We start from the raw sequence: 23813 nt of genomic DNA, 5'->3' as shown, positions 1-23813 counted from the left end.
ACCATATCTGAGACTCCGTCAGCCTGGCTCACACAGTTTGATCCACCCTGGTTCTGACCCACTCAGTTTTCAGGCTCACCCAAGCTGTTTTCAGTGGCTTTTCCATTCAAATGGCTTATCTTGGATCATGCTTCAGATTTTCCTAAATCCCCTCAAACAAGCAGAATCTGGCCTCAGCAAGCCCTGTACCTCTTGCTAAGTGGCCCTAGGCCTGGCACTAACAGCAGCTAGTTGGTTCACAGCTTGGCCTCACTGGGGTGCCCCCAAGCCCAGCACAAGTAGCAGCAATCAGCAGGTCACTTTGTAGCCTATGCCAGGTGGCCCAAGACAGAACACAGGCAGTGGCTGACCTTGGCCTGCAGCTCCCAAGAAGCCCCAGAGCCTGTGCACCCAGCGGACAGATACAGACCAAATCAGAGCACCACCACCCAACCACCTCCACAAGGGATGCCCTCAAGGGATGGACTCAAGGGCACCAGATCCCTGCTGAAGTAAGTCCTGCTCTGTGGAAAGAGCCCCTGCACAGCTGTTCCTCCATAGGTCAGAGGTGGGTAGTCAGTGGTTGCAGCCAGTCCTTGCAGCCAATCAACATAGGTAAATCCCTCCCAATGACCTGCCAACAGTATTCAAGGCTCAACTACAAGAGAAGGGGGTACATAGCCCACACAGTGGTTGCACCTCAAGCACCCAGCTTTGATATAGTAGAGGCTGTGCCACTGGGCCCTACAGGACACCTACTACATTAGGCCACTCTACCAAGCCTGGGAGGCATAGCAGCTCTACCTAATACATAGAAACAAACACAGGGAGGCTGCCAAAATGAGGAGGTAAAGAAACATGTACCAAGTGAAAGAACAGAACAAAATTCTAGATAAAGAACTAAACAAAATGGAAACAAGCAAGCTACTACATGCAGAGTTCAAAAGACTGGTTATAAGGATGCTCGATGAACTAAGGGGAAGAGCAGATGAACTCAGAGAGAACTTCAAGAGCATAAAAAATGACATGGAAACCATAAAAAAGAACCAGTCAGAAATGAAGGGTACACTAACTGAAATGAAGAACAATTTACAGGGAATCAACAGTAGAGTGGATGAAGCTGAAAATCAAATCATTGACTTAGAATATAATAAAGCAAAAAAACAACCAATCAAAACAGAAAGAAGAAAAAAATCCAAAAAAATGAGGATAGTATAAGGAGCCTCTGGGACAACTTCAAGTATACTAACATTTGCATCATAGTGGTGCCAGAAGAAAGAGAGCAAGAAATTGAAAACTTTCTTGAAAAAAATAATGACAGAAACCTTCCCTAATTTGGTGAAGGAAATAGACATACAAGTCCAGGAAGCTTAGAGACCCCCAAAAAGATGAACCCAAAGAGGTCCATACCAAGACACATCATAATTAAAATGCCAAAGGTTAAAGATAAAGAGAGAATCTTAAAAGCAGCAAGAGAAAATCAGTTAGTTACCTACAGAGGAATTCTCATAAGACTATCAGAAGATTTCTCAAAAGAAACTTTGCAGGCCAGAAGGAATTGGCAAGAAATAGTCAAAGTCATGAAAAGCAGGGACCTACAGACAAGAATGCTCTACCCAGCAAAGATATCACTTAGAATTGAAGGGCAGACAAAGAGCTTCCCAGATAAGAATAAACTAAAGGAGTTCATCATTACCAAACCATTATTATATGAAATGTTAAAAGGGACCTATTTAAGAAAAAGATTGATACCCTGGCTGGCGTAACTCAATGGATTGAGCGCGGGCTGCGAACCAAAGTGTCGCAGGTTCGATTCCCAGTCAGGGCACATGCCTGGGTTGCAGGCCATGGCCCCCAGCAACCCCACATTGATGTTTCTCTCTCTCTTTCTCCCTCCCTTCTGTCTCTAAAAATAAATAAATAAAATCTTTAAAAAATGTTTAAAAAAAGATTCATACTATCAACAATAAAATGGCAATAAATATATATCTATCAACAGTTGAATATAAAATATAAAATAAACAAATAAGTAGAATACATCTCATAGATACAGAGAACGTTTTGATGGTTGCCAGATGGGATAGGGTTCAGGGCGATGAGCAAAAAAAGTGAAGGGATTAAGAAATACAAAATTGGTAGTTACAGAATAATTGTGGGGATATAAAGTACAACATTAGAAATAGAGTAGCCAGAGAACATATATGCAGGACCCATGGACATGAATAACAGTGTGGGGATTGCCTGAGGGTAGGGGGCTGTGTGGAGGGGGGCAATGGAGCAAAAACTAGGACAACTGCAATAGAATAATCAATAAAATATAATTTTTTGAAAAAGAAAGAAAAAGCAAGCTACAGACTGGGAGAAAAATTTCAGAACACACATATCTGACAAAGGACTTATATCCAGAAGATACATGAAAAACATCTTACATATCAATAATAAAAAGACAACCCAACTGAAAAAAAATGAGCAAAAGACTTAAATAGTAGGCCACTGCAGATTTAATATTTAAACATTTTTTTCATTATTCCACAGGCCCCGAGGCCCCACACTTGTGCCTCCAAGAGCATGTCTGGCAATTCTCCTGTTCTGTCTCCAATTTTTCTCACATATTTAGGGAATTTACGAGGCTTATCTCATGTGCTAAAAGACAAGATCTCCACACCCATTTCAGAATCTTAAAAGTTTATATTGAGAGAGACTTCCAGCAAGGTGGAGGAATAGGTGGACGTACTGTACCTCCTCACACAACCAAGATTAGAAAAACAATAATTTACAACAATAATTTACAATCAGAATAACACCCAGATCCGGCAGAGGATTCATCTGAATGGAAGTCGGGCAGCCAAGAAGTTGAAGTAGACGCGTTCATCCGGACTGGTAGAAGAAGACGAGCCGGGCGGGCGCGGGGCTGGCTCGGGTCGGTGGCGCGCAGAGGTCGGGGAAAGTTTGGCGCAAAATCGGCGCAACAGCCATCCAGGGTGCAAGAACGCAGCGGTGATCCCTGAGTACACAAGCTGAGGCTGGCAGACCCAGAGGGGTAGTGATTGTGGACCAGGGCAGAACTCACAGCCCGGAAGCTCAGACAAGGATCTGAGTCCAGGAGAACGGAACTATCGCCATTGTTTTCTCCCATCCCTGCTCTCGCTCCCGCCCGGCCCCCACATATAACGTCACACACAATCTAGCGACTGGGGTGCCCAGCCCCAGTGAGCACCTAAGGCTCCGCCCCCCACCGTAACAAGAGCGACAAGACCAGGGGAAAATAAAAAAAAAGGAGAGACGGGGAAAATATGTTTTCAACAGAGCAGATCAGTCCCCCAGGACTCATCCTTTTGAGTGACCAAGAAATAGCCAATCTATCAGATGCACAGTTCAAAACACTGGTGATCAGAAAGCTCACGGAATTGGTTGATCTTTGGGCGCAATTTAAGTGAAAGGGTGCAGGTTACCATAAAAGAGATGCAGGAAGATACGCGGAGGACAGCCAATAGTGAAAGGAAGGAATATGAGTCTCAAAATAATAGAGTGGACCAGAAGGAAGATAGAATCAACCAAGCAGGAAAGCATGATGAAATAAGAATTCAAAAAATCGAGGAAAACCTTAAGAGCATCCAAGATACCTTTAAACGTTCCAATATCCGAATTATAGGGGTACCAGAATCGGAAGGGGAAAAGCAACAGATTGAGCACGTATTTGAACAAATAATAAAGGAGAACTTCCCCAATCTGGCAAAGGGAACAGTCTTCCAAGAAATCCAAGAAGCTCAGAGAGCCCCAAAGAAGCTGGACCCAAGAAGAAACACACCAAGGCACATCATAATTACATTAGCCAAGGTAAAAATGAAGGAGAGAATCCTAGAAGCAGCAAGAGATAAGGGGACAGTAACCTACAAAGGAGTTCCCATCAGACTGTCAGCTGATTTCTCCAAAGAGACCTTACAGGCAAGAAGGGGCTGGAAAGAAATATTCCAAGTCATGAAAGGCAAGGACCTACATCCCAGATTGCTCTATCCAGCAAAGCTCTCATTTAGAATGGAAGGGAAGAAAAAGTGCTTCTCAGATAAGGTCAAGTTAAAGGAGTTCATCATCACCAAGCCCTTATTTTATGAAATGCTAAAGGGACTTATCTAAGAAAAGAAGATAAAGAAAAGACATGTATAGTAAAAGGACAGCAAACTCACAAATATTAACAACCACACCTAAAGCAAAACCAAAAGAAACTAAGTAAACAATTAGAACAGGAACAGAATCACAGAAATGGAGGGCACATGGAGGGTTAGCAGCAGGGGGGTGGGAGGAGGAGAGAGGGGGAAAAGGTATAGAGAATAAGTAGCATAGAATGTAGGTTGAAAATAGATAGGGGGAGGGCAAGAATAGTACGGGAAATGTAGAAACTAAAGAACTCATAAGTATGACACATGGACATGAACTAAAGGGGGGAAATGTGGGTGGGAGGGGGGTACAGGGGGGAGGGGAGAGAAGCGGGGAAATGGGACAACTGTAATAGCATAATCAATAAAATATATTTAAAAAAAAGTTTATATTGAGGCCTTCACTGGGCTCAGTTACGTATGCGTCTGGATGGTCTAAACAACTCTCTCAAGGCTGTGTCTTTGAACGGGCTCTGGCTGTAGGAACAGAGAGTGGAGAACACACTCCAAGGACAGGTGAAGGGGTAAGGAGCCTCCAATTACCCAAGTCCAGCTCACAGGTCAAAAGGGGTCACATCCTTCTGATGACCTCATCCAAAAGAGACACTTTACAAAAGAAGACATGAATAGTCAATAAGCCCATGAAAAGGTGCTTAACAATGAGATACCACTATTCCTCCCATTAGAATGCTAAAACTTTAAAATATCAAATAGGATATGGAACAGAACTCTAATACATTGCTGGAAAGAGTGTAAAATGCTAATACCTTTTGAAAAACTGCTTAGTGGCTTCTTAAAAAGTTAAGAAAAAGTTATTCCTTTTTCAAGTTTTCCTATAGTGGAAGAGAGAAATAAGTCCTCTAGAAAAGGATATGGGATAAAGAAGCTTTTTATCTTAAAATGGGTAATATTACAGCCAATGTACATGCTTGTAGGAATGTTCTAGTAGGTAGGGGACACCGGATGATGCAGGAAAGGGAAACTGTTGGAGTAAGGTGCTTGAGAAGGCAAAGGAAGATGGCACACAAAGTAACAGCAGAGAAAGGCAAAGTACACCCAGGGGGAGCCATTGTGTAGATGTGCTGATGGGAAGTATGCAGGTTCTCTTTGATGGTTGAAAGTGAGAACGAGAAAGAAGGTATAGGAAGTTTCAAGGGTTAAAGAGTCATCTAGGAGAAATCCATTGCCCTCTTCCCATTTTTAGGGCCTGCTGCTCTCAGTACACTGTCTAAGAATTATTCCTAAGGTGTTTATACATTAGGCTTAATGTAAATACTTACTCTTCACCACTAGATAACAGAAGTGATGAACATTCCTTACATAAAGTAATTACACTGTACTCCCATTTGCTCTGTTCTCAACTGCATAGTTTAGAAGCTACTTATACTAAAATTATCCTTGTACACATCAAACCCATTACTTTAAGAAGCTAGTCTCTTTTATGAAAATGATCTAATAATCTATAAGAAGGAACTCATGTTCCAACTTCCCTATAAAGTATGTTAAGAGCAGAACTATGCTTTAATGCCAAATACATCTTTAATATTACATTTTAAAATGCATTGTGTTCACATAAACAACAAGATAACAGCCTGGAAATTCAGGAACAGATAACGCAGCTTTCAAGCATCAATCATGAAGGTTCATTTCCTCCACGCCAGCCCTGTCTCTATAGCCCACTCATACACGATGTATGAACAGCTTCCATAAACGTGATGCTTCTGAGTAGATTTTCCTCGCCCTGGTTGGTTTTGGGGTCAGAGGACCAAGACACTAAGAGTCAAGGAACTATGTGACTCAGCTTCCCTCTCCTACCATCTACACACTCAAATTGTAAGTAAATATACCTGCAGACAGAAACTTCACTAGACCCAGAACCAAGACCCCAGAACTCTGAGGATCCTGTCCCTCACCCCAACTATACACATATAGACACTAGGATTATGTTAAATATACCTGGAGATGTTGGGGTTCAAGGGCAACTACACTGGAGCAATAGCCAGCACTCCTAAGAGCTTATCCCAGTCTTGCCATAAAGGAGAAGTGGGCTTGATAAACTACAGTTGACATGGTCTTGACCAGACTGTGATGTGAACTTTAGCTCTGTTTCTAACTAGCTCCCTAGGTTGGTCTCCTTGACCTAGAATATCTTTGGACCTAGAATATTAATTTCCACTCTGCAGGGGTGCAGGGCACAACAGAGATTCAATGAATGTAAGTATTATCATTACTTTATCTCTCTTACCTGTTTCCTAACCTTTACAAATGCAGTGGCTCCTAATACCTGCTCCCCTTACTCTGAAGGGCTGCTGAGAGGATCCAGTAAAATCACATAGATGAAGTATGGGCACACTACAAGATGGTCACCCAAACAAAAAATTGTCACTGTCACTGAGGCTGAAGGAGAGATGAAATGGTGGGAGTGATATGATCATTTGTTGAACACAAATAAAATGTTTCTATTTTGGAGAAGTACACTTTGTCAACAGAGAGCCTGGATTAAAAAGAGAGAGAGAGAGGACTAACTAAAAAATGGATTATTGTGAGAGGAAGGCTAGAGAAAGCCTGCCTTAGCACATGGTGAAAATTAAGGCATAAATTCATATGTGCAGTCTATTCTTCCTACAGACTCCAAAGAATAATCTGTTAAGGTTGCCTGTAGCCAAAAGTGGTGTTTCCCAAAGTAGGGCCCTAAGGACCACCTTCTTTTCACACCCTAATGAGATTTTTTAAAAATACAGATGCCCGAGACGTTATCCCAAGGATTCTGACCTTTATATCTGGAGTTAAAGCCAGAAATCTACATTTTAATAAATCTCCCAGGTGATTCTGATATCTCCAAATATTAAAGACCACTAAAGCAGCCAGCCTGGCCCAATGGGCAGCCCACTCTGGGCTCCTGCTTACTCTGAGGACACCTAATGGTGAGCTCAACCCCTGCACTCCACAGGCTGGTATCTGCAGTGGCCTGGGTCTCCACCCACACTCTATAGTTCTGAAAATGGAGAGCTTGCTTTATGGGAATATAATTATTATTAAATGATTACACCTTGCCCTGGCTAGTGTGGCTCAGTGGACTGAGCACTGACCTGCAAACTGAAAGGTGGCCAGTTCAATTTCAGGTAGGAGCACATGCCTGCATTGTGGGCTGGTCCTCGACTGGAGATGTGCAAGAAGCAGACAGTCGAAGGCTCTCTCACACATTGATGTTCCTCTCCCTCCCTTCCCCTTTCTCTAAATAAATAAATAAATAAATAAATAAATAAATAAATTTTTTTTTAAATGATTACACCTTGAGCAGGAATGTTGAATATCCTGATACAAAACACTGCTAGCATCAGAGGAATGAGAGAAACTCCACACATCTGCATTTTCAGTCAGAGAGAACAAAGTTTACAATGTGTATCAATGTTTTAAAAATATCCAAACCTTTTGAGCCAGCAATGTGACTTCGAGAAAACTACCCTTAGAAAATACAGAAATGTGCACAAAGATATATGTACAAAGATATTCACTCCACCCTATATATAATAGAAAATAATTTAAACCAATCATCCAAAAATTATAAACTAGCTAGAAAAACAATAGAACCATAAAATGGTACTAAAATAGAACCACTATATAACTACTATTACTTTTAGAACTCATGTTCTAAAAAATATTTACTGATACAAAAAAAGATTCATAATACATTGCTAAGTAAATAGCTGGTTACATTATAGCATTATCATATATAGCAAATATTTTATATATACATATAAAACAAATACATATTCATCAAACATGGGAAGGAGATGAAAGGATACTGATTAAACTATTGAGTTTTCCATTCCCCCCACTCTCATTGCTGACAAAATCCACCAATGGATTCTAAAACTAGTGGGCAAAAGTTGAAAGAAAAACAAGATTTGCATAGTCTCAAAGATATTTAATACAAGGGAAAAGATAGCAACATGACAGTAGAGAACCCCAGCAGACACCACCATAACCAAGCGATTGAGGTTAATAAATCTCATTAAGGCATATTGAGATCATAAACCCTTGGATATGATGCACTGAGAAAATCACACTTCTGTGGTATTCATGCCAACAGTACATACTTCATTGAAATCATGTAGGAACAGCTAACAAACTCAAATCATTATATTCTACAAAATAACTAGTCAGTGTTCATCAGAAAAGTCAAGGCCATGAAAGAGCAGGGAACTGTCACAGATGGGAAGAGATTAAGGAGACATGAGGATTAAATCACTGTTCAATCCTAGGTAGGATTCTGAAACATAAAAAGGACACTAGTGGAAACTAAACTAATTATTTGAAATTCAAATAAAGTCTGTAGTTTAGTTAGTACTCCCAGCATCAATGTCCTGGTTTTGATCATTGTACTAAGTTATGTAAAATGCTAACATTAAGACCTTGACCAATGTGGCTCAGTTGTTTGGGTGTCATCTCACAAAGCAAAAGATCACCGGTTCTATCCTCAGTCAGAGCACATGCCTGGGTTGCAGGTTCTGTCCCCAGTAACTAGAGGCAACCAGCTGATGTTTCTCTCTCACATCAATATTTCTCTCCTTCTCTTTCTCTCTCCCCTCCCCTCCCCTCTAAAAATAAATAAATACAATTTTTTTAATGTTAACATTAAGGAAAACTGAATGAAGGATATACAGGAACTCTTTGTGCTGTTGTATGAGTCTTCTATTGCTGCACAAGTTATCACAAATTTCACAGCTTTTTTATTATCTGTATTAACTGTACTATCTCACAGTTATGTCAGTCATAAGTCTGGCATGGCATGGCATGTCTAGGGTCTCTGCTCAGGGTCTCACTAGGCTAAAATCAAAATATCCAAGGAGGCTATGGTTCTTATCTGGGACTCAGGATCCTCTTATAAGCTCACTCAGGTTGTTGGCAGGACTCAGGTTCTTACAGTTATAGGATGTTCTATTTCCTTGCTGGCTATCAGCCAGGAGCCACCCTTATGTCCCAGAGGCCTCCCTCTAGTGTTAGAACATGGCCCCCTCCATCTCACAGCCAGTAAAAGCATGTTGACTCCTCATGCTTTGAATCTCTGACTTCACCAAGAGAAAGTACTCTGCTTTTAAAGGCTCGTGTGATTAGATTGGACCTACCTAGATATTGCAGGCTATTTCCCTATTTTAAGGCTTGTAACCTCAAATACATCTGCAAAGTCTCCTTTACCATGTAATATAGTATATTCAGAAACTTGAGACTAGGGCATGAATATCTTTGGGAACCAATTTTTCCTACCACAGCTATATTTGCAAATTATTTTAAGGTTAAAATTATTCCAAAATTTTAAATTTCAAAAGAGTGATTATCTCTTGGTGTTGATGTTTGGGAGGACTTATTTTTTAGTTTTTTGTAAGTCTTCTACATTGAGTATATAATAGTTCTGCAGTCATAAGCAGGATTTCTCTGTTGTCTTAAGAATATGTATTTGGTGTTGTCTTAAGGATATGTACATGGCTCTTCCTGTTTCTCATCATGGCACAAGATCAAGGTGAAAAGGACAACCCCATGCAGAAACTTTACATCAGCAAGCTCTGCCTCAACATCTGTGTGGGGGAAAGTGGAGACAGACTGACCTGAGCAGCCAGTCTGAGCAGCTCAGACTGACCTGAGCAGCCATATCTGACTTTGAGTGTTCTCCAAAGTCAGATATGCCATCAGATCCTATGTCATCAGGAGAAATGAATAGACTGCCATCACCACACGGTCCGTGGGGCAAAGGCAGAAGAAATATTGAAGACAGGTCTAAAAGTGTGAGAGTACAAATTATGAAAAAATAACATTTCAGATACTGAAATCTTTGGTTTGGGTTCAGAAACACATCAGTCTGGGGGTCAAATATGACCCAAGCACTGGTATTTACAGCCTGGATTTCTGTGCAGTGCTGGGTGGGCCAGGTTTCAGCATCGCAGACGAGAAACACAGGACAGGGTGTTCTGAGGCCACACAGAATCAGCAAAGAGGAGGCCATGCACTGGTTCCCGCAGAAGTACAATGGGATAATCCTTCCTGGCAAATAAATTCCCATTTCCATCTACAAGGCCAATGAAATGTTTTCAGTGAAGTGTAAAAAAAGAAAAGAATATATATATGCTTTTCTTTAAATACATTTTACTGATTATACCTTACAGTTGTCCCTTTTTTTCCCCTTTATTCCCCTCGTCTCTCCACCACCCCTCCCTTCAGCATCCCCCCCTTAGTTCATGTCCATGGGTCGTACATATAAGTTCTTTGGTTTCTCCATTTCCCATACTATTTGTAACCTCCCCCTGTCTATTTTGTGCCTATCATTTATGCTTCTTACTCCCTGTAACTTTTCCCCCATTCTCTGCCCCCTCCCTGCTGATAACCCTCCATGAGATCTCCATTTATGTGATTCTGTTCCTGCTCTAGTTGTTTGCTTAGTTCATTTTTGTTTTTGTTTTAGGTTCAGCTGCTGATAGTTGTGAGTTTGTTGTCATTTTACTGTTCATGTTTTTTATCATCTTCTTTTTTCTTAGATAAATCCCTTTAACATTTCATATAATAAGGGCTTGGTGGTGGTGAACTCCTTTAACTTGACCTTATCTGAGAAGCACTTTACCAGCCCCTCCATTCTAAATGATAGCTTTGCTGGATAGAACAATCTTGGATGTAGGTCCTTGCCTTTCATGACTTGGAATACTTCTTTCTAGCCCCTTCTTGCCTGCAAGGTCTCTGTTGAGAAATCAGCTGACAGCCTGATGGGAACGCCTTTGTAGACAACTGTCTCCTTTTCTTTTGCTGCTTCTAGGATTCTCTCCTTAATTTTAATCTTGGGTAATATAATTATGATGTGCCTTGGTGTATGCTTCCTTGGGTCCAACTTTTTTGGGACTCTCTGAGCTTCCTGGACTTCCTGGAAGTCTATTTCCTTTGCCAGATTGGGGAAATTCTCTTTCATTATGTTTTCAAATAAGTTTTCAATTTCTTGCTCTTCCTCTTCTCCTTTCTGGCACCCCCATGATTCAGGTGTTGTAATATTTAAAGTTGTCCCAGAGGTTCCTAAGCCTCTCCTCATTTTTCTGAATTCTTGTTTCTTCATTCTGTTCTGATTGAATGTTTATGTCTTCCTTCAGATTCAAACCATTGATTAGAGTTCTGGTTTCCTTTTCATCACTGTTGCTTCCCTGAATATTTTTCTTTCATTTTGTGTAGCCTACACTTTTTCCTCTCTTTTGCAACCATACTCAACAATTTCTGTGAGCACCCTGATTACCAGTGTTTTGAACTGTGCATCTGATAGGTTGGCTCTCTCTTCATCACTTAGTTCTATTTTTGGAGTTTTGATCTGTTCTTTCATTTGGGTCCTATTTCTTTGTCTTGGCACACTAGTTATGTTGTAAGGGGCAGAGCCTTATGTATTTGGTAGAGCAACCCACATCACTGCCTTGTGGCACTGTATTTGGGGGGGAGGTCAGAGAGGGAACAATGCCACTTGCTTGGCTCTCTGGCTCTTGCTTGGCTCAGCCATCTTTCAGCTACTTTCCCCACTACCTACAAGCAAATTGGGACCTTCTGGTTCTGATTCAAATGTGGGACCATCTGGCCCACCAGCTGCCACTTGTCACATGTCTTCTCATCCCAGCTGCCTGTCTCTGCCCCTTCTACCAGTCTGGATGAATATTTCTTCTTTAACTCCTTGGTTGTTGGACTTCCATACAGTTCAATTTTCTGGCAGTTCTGGTTATTTTTTGTTTTTAAATTTGTTGTTGTCCTTCTTTTGGTCGTGTGAGGAGGCAAAGTGTATCTACCTATGCCTCCATTTGGCTGGATGTCCTTATATGCTTAAATAATGCTGTGTAAAGTCAAACTGCCTAAGAAAACTCTGCTGACTTCTTCACAACCAGAGTGGTTCAACAACTGCAAACAGAAATGTTGCCCCTCTGTAAATGATCAAACTCTATTCTTTTTCTCAGGCAAACACTGCTTAAAATGCAAACGGAATTTTAAAACTAACTTTTTCCATCAAAGGAGTCACTTGTCACTTCATGTCAAGGTCTTACCTGTCATAGAGATCCTGCAACATATTTTCTCAAGATAACTTGTCACTTGAGAATTTAAAGGCACTTGAATTGCTTTTAGTAATAAGTCAAAATGTTTGAGCAGGTTGTTATCATCAGGCCTAGAAATGTCATTTTCACTGATCATTGGATCAATTTAGATGTTGTTACTCATTGAATAATAACAGCACCATGCTGTCTTTCTAAAACTCCAACACAGAGTAATGAGACCAATTACTGGGTAAACTCAGCCCTCAGGAGGCCAAGAGGGCGAATATTCTTGGCAGCTATCCAATGTGGAGGAACTCCAGATGTTGTTCAGAGGCTGCTGACAATGCAGAGCTCAGCCAGAAGGCTCAAAGCATGAGGGAGAGGATGGATTTAAAGTATTTGCCAAATACAAAACAATTTCAAACCCTTTAATAATTCTGCAAGGCATTAACTCTTAGTCTTTCAATAAATAGCTATTGAGCATTGTTTTAGAGCTAGAGATACAGTAGTACAGAGCTTTCAGCCTAGTAGGAGAAGCAGATATTAAACTAATAACCACTCAAATAATTACAAAACCATAACAAGTGTTCCAAAGGAAAAGGACAGAGTTCAACAAGAATATTAGTCTGGAGAGTCAGGAAAAAGAATGCTCTGAAAATGTGAAAAAATTTTAATTAAAAATTTTATTTTGAGATAATTGTGGATTTATTACATGCAGTTATAAAAATGATAGGAATCTCTTTTTAACATTCATTTTTGAGGATTCTTTACATTTTGTAAATATTGGTGCTTTGTTGGGTATGTGTTTTGCAAATATTTTCTCCCACTCAGTAACTTGTCTTCTTATTTCTCTTCACATGGGCTCTAGCAGAGCAAATGTTTTTAATTCTCATGAAGTCCAATTTATCATTTTTCCTTCTGTGTATTATGCTTCTGGTATCAAGTCTAGGAACTCTACCTAGTTCTAGGTCTTAAAGATTTTTCTCCAATTTTTTTCCCTAAAAGCCTTGTAGTTTCTCATTTTACATTATAGGTTGAGTTTCATTTTCTACCTATGAATGTCATTTTGCTTCAACTCTGTTGAAAAGCTGTGCTTCCTGCATTGAATTGTTTTTGCAGTTTTTTCGGAAATAAATTGGGTATACATTTGTCTGCTTCTATTTATGGGTCATCTATTCTGTCCCATTGATCTATGTGTCCATCCCTTCACTGCTATCCCACTCTCTTGAATACTGTAGATGTATTCAATGCATCTTAATATTAGGTTGGGGTGATTCTTTTATTATTTTTTAAAATTGTTTTAGAGACTCTAGTCCAGTAGTTCAGTTGGTTAGAGTGCTGTCTTGTACACCAAGAGACTGCTGGTTCAATTCTTGGTTATGGCACATACCTAGGATGCAGGTTTGACCCCTGGGTTGGGGCACATACAGGAAGCAACTAATCAATGTTTCTCTCTCACATTGATGTTTTCTTTTTCTTTTTTTTCACTGTTTTAATCATTGTTCAAGTACAGTTTTCTGATGTTTTTCTCTCTCTGCCTTTCTTTCCAAAAATCAATAGAAATATTTTCAAGTGAGGACTTCTTTATTTAAAAATTAAAAAAATTGTTTTAGTGATTTTACAGCCTGTGGCTTTCCACATCAATTTTAGAATAAGAATAGCTGCATCTATAAAACACCTTGCTGGGATTGTATAGGAACTGCATTAACCCTATAGATCAATTTATGGAGAATAGACATCTCTACTATGTTCCAATCTATGAACACAGTATGTCTCTTCATTTATTCAGGTCTTCTTTTATTTACTTTATCAACATTTTGCAATTTTCAGTATTTAGATCCTGTACATGTTTTATTAAGTTTATACTAAGTGTTTCATTTTCTTTGGAGCAGCTGTAAAAACTGTGTTTTTAATTTTGGCTCCCACATTATTAGTATATAGAAATGCAATTGATGTTTGCATATTGACTTTGTACCTTGTGATCTTCCTGAACTTATTTATTAGTTCTAAAAGGGGTTTTTTGTAGATTTCTTGAGACTGTCTATGTAGATAACCATGTCATCTACAAAGAAAGACAATCTTCCTTTTCAATCTATGTATATTTTACTTGATTTTCTTGCTTTATTGCAGTGGCTAGAACTTCTAGTACTGGCTTAATAAGAATGGTAAAAATACACGTCTTTGCCTTGCTCTTTATCTTAAAAAGAAAGCATTCAGTCTTTTGCTATTAAGTATTTGTTAGCTGTAGGTTTTTGTACATGTTTTTATTCAGTTGAGGAATTTCTCCTCTATTTCTAGTTTGCCAAAAGTTTCTATCAAGAATGAGTCTCATTTTTTCAAATACTTTTTGTGTCAACTGATAGAAGCATATGATTTTTTTTCTTTAGCTTATTCACATGGTGGATTACACTGACCAATTTTCAAATATTGAAGTAGCCTTCCATGCCTGGAATAATTCCACTTGTCATGGCATGCAATTCTTTTCACACATTGAAAATCCTAATACTAAGACTAAATTTCCTAGTATTTTGTAGAAGATTTTCATATCTAACCTAATGAGAAATATTGGTTCATGGGAGAACTCCATCCTGTGGAGCTCTCCCAGCCGCCACGGATGAGAATAAGTTGTCCCGGACACAATCTTGTTGTTTCAGAGGGAAAGGAGGTGGCAATTCCCTCTAGTGGGGAATGCCCTGAGCCCTTCTCCAAAATGGCTTTTATTGGGAATGGTATGTATAGGGGTATACAGCATACATACATAGGTCATCAATCAATGTCAAAAGGCTATAGTCATACAAAAACAGGTATTATCTATAGATAACAATAGAAAGAACACAGAAATCTGCCTCAGGGTCTGTGTCTGTTAGTCATGCTGATGCCAGAGGGTCTTTAAAACGTGTTTCATGAGATAAGGAGTTTACTCCTTATGCCTTGAACTTAAGCATCCAGTTTATATCAATAGGGCTATACAAAGCAAAGCAAGCTTCAAAGGATACAATGTATTTATCAGGACTGATTTTTCCCATGGGAACCCTCAGTGTTGGTGTCAGGTTGTGCCTGCCACCTGCATCTCCTGGTTTTGCAGCAAGACTTACTGGCCTCTTTCAAGGCTTGCTCTCATGGAGCTACAGTCTCTGAAACCACACAGAGAGGTCCCCAACATTGGTCTATAGTTTTACTTTTGGTAGTATCTGATTTTGGAACAGGTAATCCTAGCCTCATAAAATGAGATCAAGGTATTCCCTTCTCTTCTATTTTATGGAAAAGATTATATAAAACTCGTCAATTCTTTCTTAAGTGTTTGGTAGAATTCTCCATTGAAACCATCTGGGTCTGGAGATTTCTTTTGGGGGAGCTTTTAATTACAAATCTAATTTATTTAATGATTATAGGACTATTCAGATTGTCTATTTCATCTTGCTTGAGTTTTAGTAAATTGTGGTTTTTGAAGAATTGGTTCATCTATTCTAAGTAACTGAATTTGAGATTGTTTGTAATATTCCCATATTATCCTTTATTGGCTGCATGACCGGCAGTAATATCCCTATTTTATTCTTGATATTGGTGATTTGTTTCTTCTCTTTTTTTCCTTCTCAGTCTTCCTTGAGAGTTATTAATTTTCTGGATTTTTTTGAAGAACCAGTTTTTTGTTTCATTGATTTTCCCCATAATTTCCTGTTTTCAACTCCACTGATTTCTGCTCTTTATTATTATCTTAATTCTGCTTGCTTTGGGTTTATTTTGCTCTTTTTCTGGTTTCTCCATGTAATAACTTAGATTATTAGTTTGAAATATGTCATCTTCTCCAATATTTAGTGCTATAAATTTCCCTCTCAGCACTGCTTTAGTTATAGTCCACATATTTTGATATATTGTATTTTCTTTTTTCTTTTTTTATTGTTGTTCAGTTAGTTATCCCCATTTCCCTCCCTATTATTCTCCCCATGCCCTACCCACCCAACCTCCCACAATCAATGCTCCCCCCATTGTCTTTGTCCATGGGTCCTTTATACATGTTCCTTGACAACCCTTCCTTTTCTTTCCCCCTATTACCCCACTCCCCTCTGGTTACTGTTAGTTTGTTCTTTATTTCCATGTTTCTGGTTCTATTTTGCTCACATGTTTGTTTTGTTGATTAGGTTCCATTTACTGGTGAGATCAACTGGTATTTATCTTTTACCACCTGGTTTATTTCACTTAGCACAATGCTCTCCAGCTCCATCCATGCTGTTACAAAGGGCAGGAGTTTCTTCTTTCTTTCTTCTGTGTAGTATTCCATTGTGTAAATGTACCACAGTTTTGTAATCCACTCATATACTGATGGGTACTTAGGCTGTTTCCAGCACTTGGCTATTGTAAATTGTGCTGCCATGAACATTGGGGTGCAAAGGTTCTTTTGAATTGGTGTTTCAGGATTTTTTTGTTATTATTATTATTATTATTTTTATTTTTCACATTTTTTATTGTTGTGAAAATACAGTTGTCTCCATTTTCCCCCTACCCCAGCCATCCCCACTTCCCACCCTTGATCCAACCCCCCTTTGGTTTTGTCCATGTGTCCTTTATAGTTGTTCCTGAAAACCCTTCCCCTTTTCCCCCCATTATCCCCTCTCACCTTCCCTCTGGTTACTGCCAGTTTGTTCTTAATTTCAGCATATCTGGTTATATTTTGCTTGTTTATTTGTTTTGCTGATCAGAATTCTTAGGTTATAACCCCAAGCAGTGGAATTTCTAGACCAAAAGGCAGTTCCATTTTTAGTTTTCTGAGGCAGTTTCATACTGTTTTCCTGTTTTCACACAGTGGCTGCATTCCCACCAACAGTGCACTAGGTTTCCCTTTTCTCCACAACTTCTCCAACATTTGTTTGTTGATTTGTTTATGACAGCCATTCTGACTGATGTGAAATGGTATCTCATTGTGTTTTTAATTTGCAGATGGCTAGAGATGCTGAGCATCTTTTCATATGTCTCTGGGCCCTCTTTATGTCCTCCTTGGAGAAGTGTTTGTTCATGTCTTTTGTCCATTTTTTTAATTGGATTGTTGGTCTTCCTAGTGTGATGTCATGTGAATTATTTACATATTTTGGAGATCAAACCCTTGTCCGAGGTATCATTGGCAAATATATTTTCCCATACAGTCCCTTTTCATTTTGCTGTTTTCCTATGTTTTCGTATGTATTCAATTCCATGTACTTTTTAATCTTTCTCTTATAAGACGGTGATGTGAAATTTAAACTGCAACTTGGAAAATGAGTTAGCCAAGACAAGTGAAGGGTAAAAAAAAAGAAAGCATTAGGTTGGTGGACTGAAACTACATCACCCAATCTTCCCTCTCAATAACTAACAAAATAAATGAAAACTCCTAAAAACTAGTAATCATATTCTCCATCAGGAAACAAACAGATATAAGTTCCTAATATAACATAATGCGGTCACCTTATATACCATAATAACTTCAAAAGCTGCTGGGTTATAGACATGGAAAGCACAATACCATTAGTTAGAGGAGGCTTTGAGAGCATTCAACCCATATAGTCACAAAGGGCCCATGCTCAAAAGGGACCCAAGTTCAGTTTAATGCTCTGTTGTCACCATCATGGAATTCACAATAATTTTATCTTTGAAAGTAAAGTCACATGGGACAATTGGGTGTGCTCATGAACAGAAAAGATAATGCAATATGCTTGACCCCCATTTCTTGCTCTTCTTTTGCAAATAGTGTTCATGACACTCCGTAATGTTTGAGAATTCAATGAGAATCAAAGCAAGTACAAGGTAAGTATGTTCCTTCTATAACTGAGTAAGCAGGAATACTGCTAACCCCAACTTTCCATTCAAAACAGAACTTGCTTCAAATATAGAAAGGAGGCAATGTTGTTCTAAGAAAACACTAATGACCAAGAAACCTTACTGTAACCTTTCTCATCCATGTCATTGCCCTGTACTAGCCAACCATTTACGCTGGAAATGATGACACAGAGGAAGAAGAAAATAAGGTAATCTAAAGTTCCTTTTTTTTCCCATTTTTACCCATCAGTAACCTGAAAGTTGATAGTGTGGGTGGAATGTACACATATAAATAAGTGAAAAAAAAAAAACAGTTCATTTAGTTGTGTGCCACTTTTCTGCTGTTCTGGTAAGAACAAAATACAGATACAGGCACAAGCTGTAAAATTTGTATTGTATAATTTTGGTAACTCTACATTAAATGCTTGTAGATATGCATTTAAAACTAGCATTATACAATATAAAGATCAACAGTAAGATTCTTGCTAATAACTTAAGTTTTAAATTTTTCTTTTCTTAGTATGATATTAAACAGCTAACAAAAAGAAAAAAACATTATGACAAGTCAAGAAAGAGCCCACTAAAGAAAAAAAGTGTTAAATATATATATATATATATATATATATATATATATATATACATACATACCTTTAATGGTACCCTTATTGTAGTATTTTTTAACATAGATCCCCATATTTTCATTTTGCACTGGGCCTTGTAAATTATGCAGCCAGTCCTAATTGTCGCAGCCTATGACTATTTTTAACAGTTCTAACATTGCATCAAAAGTAAGCTCTGTTTCAAAATCTAAAATTATCAAAAATATGACACCAAAAATATTATTTTTGCAATTTGTATGTATATGTTGTTATTCATTGACCACTATTGTCCTATTAGTTTTGATAAATAATGGAAATATTGTTAAAGAAAAAACTTTATATTTTGGTATGTGTTGTGGTACATTTTTCCTACTTTTTGAACTAGGGCCCCACATTTCCTTTAGCCCTTGGTCCCACAAATTATGTAGTTGACCTTGTTTGCAGATCAGGCTCTCAACTGAGCAATCCCCCCAACTCATACCTCCACGCCACCCTCCTCTGCCATTCCTTCAGGGCACAGAAAAGTGAATAACACAGGAAAAATCCAGCCCTCTCACTCTGTGGCTCCTGAAGGAAAACAAATTGCCCAGATACTGTAGAAACACTGTGAAGAAGTCACCTCTCTTGAGTCACCTCAATAATGGCTAGACAAGCTTACCCACATGCTGAGCTGCCCAAGTATGAGCAGGCTGAAAGGAAACATCACACAATATGCAAACACAATCCCAGGAACTCAGCATACAAAACTGACCCTGAAGAAAATTAACGCAAGCACACAGGAACACTTCCCCACAATTGCTTCTCACTATACAAAGTCCAAAAGTACATGAATTTAGAAAGCTCAAGGACACAATGGAAAACAACAGAATGACATAAAAAATTTAGATTGTAGACTTAAGGAAAATTTGAATTTGAGCACCATTACAGAACTAATTAAGACATTAGAAATGGCAAGAAGCAGACTAGAGCACAGCTGATGATCAAATCAATGACAAAGGTGGGCTGGGGAAACATTTTACAGAACAGCAGTGAACAAAGACTCAAACATAAAAATAAAAATAAAAACCCTAAAACAATTACAGGGAAACATATAACTGTGGAGATCAGATGAGGATGATCATGTATTAGGATGATCAGTGTCCCTGCACAGAAAAACCCAACCAATGGAACAGAAGTTTTCAAAGACAAAGCGCAATATAATTTCCCTGAATTAGAAGTCTACATAGTGGAAGGACATATCATATAACAAGAAATTTGATATAAAGAGCTCAATGTTCTATGAAGCTACTGAAATTCAATCATAAAGATTTCTTCAGGTAACAGATAAAAGAATCAGGATAACATCAGACTTCCCCACAGCAACATTCATAGCCAGAAGACAACACAGAAATGTACTACAAGTGATAAAAAAAAGGCTGTATACACATGTACACATGTGTGTCTGATATGATGCTCATTTAATGTTAACAAGAGTTATTTCTGGGGAGTGAATATAAGAAGGGTTATATATTTTTTAAATTTTATCAATGCAGTTTTCTCTATTATTTCAACTCTTTATAATGAACAAATAACATTATCAAGCTGATGGTGGTGTTTCCTTAACCCTGCAGAGGTCGCAGACAAAAAAATTACAGCGTAGGTACAATTTACTATCATATATCACACACCCCTCCAAAACACATGTCAGAACCAAACTGATAGCTTAAACATTATGATTTAACATTAGTTATGTACAAATGCGCAGCTAGTCATGACCTTAAACCTATGCGCTGGATATATGCAATGATGTTTAAAGGTTGTTTGTATGTCTCAGATTAGCTTCAACCCATTCAGGGTTATAAAAAAAAATTGACTTCCAATCAAGATGGCAAGCCCTGGCTGGTGTGGTTCAGTGGATTGAGACCAGCCGGAGAAGCAAAGGGTCACCAGTTTGATTCCCAGTCAGGGCACATTCCTGGGTTGTGGGCCAGGTCCCCAGTAGGGGGCACATGAGAGCCAACCACACATTGATGTTTCTCTCCTTTTTCTTCTACCCTTCCCATCTGTATAAAAATAAATAAATAAAATCTTTTTTAAAAAAGATGGCAGATATGTAAAATGCGGTATTTACATCCTCCCACAACCACATCAAAATCACAGCTAAATGTAGAACAACCATCATTAAGAACCACCTGAAATCTGGCTGAACAGAAGTTCTATAACTAAGGATATAAAAAGAAGCCACATGGAGACTGGTAGAGGAGGGGCAGAGACACAAAACTGCCAGTCCTACACCCATGTGTGGTGGTTAAAAATCAGAAGGAATACCTTGGCTACAGAGGTATTGCTGAGGAGCAAGGAGTCCCAGCCCCACACCAAGGCTCCCAGCCCAGGGTTCCAGTGCCACGGAAGAAAAGTCCCCATAACTCCTTGCTGTAAAAAAACAGCAGGGGTTGTGGCAGAATGAGAGGGAGGGCTTCTGGAGTCCCAGGCAGTTCCTCTTAAAGGGCCCACATACAGATTCACTCACACTGAGCTCCAGAACTGTGGCATCAGCTCAAAAGATGTATCAGGGACATGGGACACTGAATTGTCCGACTTCAGGGTGAGAGCTGAGGTCCAATCTTTCTCTCAGGCAGAAGTGCTGGCAAAGACCATTGTTCTTTGCTGAGCCCTCCCCAGACAGAGCCAGCAGGCTTTCACTGTATCTGAGTCTCCATCAACCTAGCTAACAGTTCCCCCCTGACCTGGTGATTCCCTGAGACCCTACCCCACCCAAGTTGCAGGTCCACCCCAGCCTTTTCCAGTGGCTTTTCCATACAAACACCCTCTGCTTACTCATGCTGAACTTCCCTAAAATCTCTCAAATATTCACAAAGCCCAAAAAAACATCATCTGGCCTCAATGTGCCCTGTACCTCTTGCTAAGTGGTCCCAGGCCCATCATTAGTGGTATCCAGCCTCAGTTTGAAGCTTGGCCTATCCTGGGCACCTCCAAGCCAAGCACAAATAGTGGCCACCTACAGATCACTTTGTAGCTCACGCCGAATAGCCCCAGGCAGGGCACAGGTAGCAGCTGATCTTGGCCTCTGCCTCCCAGGAGGCCAAGAGCCAGCAAACCTGGTGGCCAGCTTCAGACCACACTGGAGCACTACCCAACCACCTCCACCAGCAATACACTCAAGGGGCAGACTCATCAGGCACTAGAGCTCCACTGAACTGTTCCATAGGGTCAGCCCCTACATAACAGTTTCTCCACTACGGTCCAGCCAGTCCTTGAAGCAGATCAGCCTGGGGGGTGATCTGCTTCCAAGTTGCAGGCCCACCCAAGGCATTTCCAGTGGCTTTTTCATACAATGATCTACCTTGGTTCATACTGCAAACTTTTCTAAAATCCCTCAAACAAGCAGCATCAGTGTTCCCCCTACCTCTTGCTAAGTGGCCCCAGGCCTGGCACTAGTGACAGCTGTCCTTGGTTCACAGTGTGGCCTCTCCCAGACATCTCTAAGCCCACCAAAAGTAGCCATCATCTGTGGGTCACTCTGTAGCTTATGCTGAGTGGCCCCAAGCATGACATAGGTGGCAGCTGACCTTGGCAGACACCTCCTAGGAGGTCTCAGGGCCAGTGTACCCTGTAGAAAACTTCAGAACATACAAGAGCAACACTCAACTACCTGCACAAGTGACACATTTAAGGAACAAACTCAGCAGGTATCAGAGTCCTGCTGAAGCAAGTCCTCTGGTGGGTAAGTCCCTGCACAGCAGATCTACCACAGTGGTAGCAGCCAGTCTTCACAGCCAATCAGATACGAATAAATCCCTCCCATTGGCATGTCAACAGCAATCAAGGCTCACTATAACAGGAAGGTACACACAGCCCACACAGGGTCTCACATGAAACACCCAGATTAACTGACTTGGTAGCCTGTGCCACTGGGACACCTACTACCTAAGAACACTCTACAAAGACCAGGAGACATAGCAGTTCTACCTAAGACATAGAAACAAACTTGGGGAGGCAGCCAACAAGAGACAAAAAAAAAAATCCCAAATGTCTTTCCAGAAAAAGAACTAAACAAAATGGAAAAAATCAACCTACAGATGCAGAGTTCAAACTACTGGTTATAAACCAAAAAACTATTTGACCTAATAAGTGGATTTGGCAAAACAGTGGGATACAGAAAAGAGAACCAAAAAAAAAAAAGTGGGATACAAAGTCAATATTCAGAAATAGAAGGCATTCGTATATACCACCAACAGTGAAATATCAAAAACAGAAATCAGGGGAAAAATCTCATTTGATATAGCAACAAGAAACATCAAGTACCTAGGATTAAACCTAACCAAGGAAGTAACACACCTGTACTGAGAAAACTACAAACACTGAAGAAAGAAATTAAGGAAGACACAAACAAATGGAAGCATATACCATGTTCGTGCATTGGAAGAATTAACATTATCAAAATGTCCATACTGCCCAAAGCAATTTATAGATTCAACGCAATCCCTATCAAAGTACCAAAGGCATATTTCATAGATACATAACAAATGTTTCAAAAATATATATGGAATCATAAACGACCCTGAATAGCTGCAGCAATTTTGAGAAAGAAGAACAAAGTAGGTAGGCTCTCCATACCTGATATCAAACTATATTACAAGGTTGCTGTAATCAAAACAGTCTGGTACTGGCATAAGAACAGACACATAGTCCAACAGAACAGATTAGAGAGCCCAGAAATAAATCCAAGTTTCTATGGTCAACCAGGATTCAACAAAGGGGGTAAAAGCATAAAATGGAGTAAAAATAGCTTCTTCAACAAATGGTGGGAGATCTAGATGGCTACATGCAAAAAAGTGAAGCTCGATCACCAATTTACACCATACACAAAAATAAATTCAAGGTGAATAAAGACTTAAATATAAGTCATGACACCATAAGATTTCTAGAGAAGAAGGTAAGCAGGAAAATCTCAGATATTCCATGCAGCAGTATTTTCACTGACATGTCCCCTAGGGCAAGGGACATAAAGGAAACAATAAACAAATGGGATCTCATCACAATAAAAAGCTTTTGCACAGCTAAAGAAAACAGCATTAAAATGAAAGAGAACCAACTATATGGGAAAACATATTTGTCAATGACACCTTAGACAAGGGTTTCATCTCAAAAATATATAAAGAACTTACACGACTCCATGCTAGGAAGACAAACAATCCAATTAAAAAATGAGAAAAGACTTGAACAGACACTTCTCCAAGGAGGACATACAG

At 39.5% G+C, this 23813-nt stretch overlaps 1 pseudogene; it reads left to right on the top strand.

The window, feature by feature from the left end:
• The first annotated feature begins 9623 nt into the window (after positions 1–9623).
• On the top strand, positions 9624–10238 carry LOC114511728 (annotated as a pseudogene).
• The last annotated feature ends 13575 nt before the right edge of the window (positions 10239–23813 follow it).

This window comes from Phyllostomus discolor, chromosome 12 (genome assembly GCF_004126475.2).
Source record: "Phyllostomus discolor isolate MPI-MPIP mPhyDis1 chromosome 12, mPhyDis1.pri.v3, whole genome shotgun sequence".
NCBI classification, from domain to species: Eukaryota; Metazoa; Chordata; class Mammalia; order Chiroptera; family Phyllostomidae; genus Phyllostomus; species Phyllostomus discolor.
Note: the sequence above shows the minus strand (reverse complement) of the source record. Positions and strands in the feature narration are given on the sequence as shown.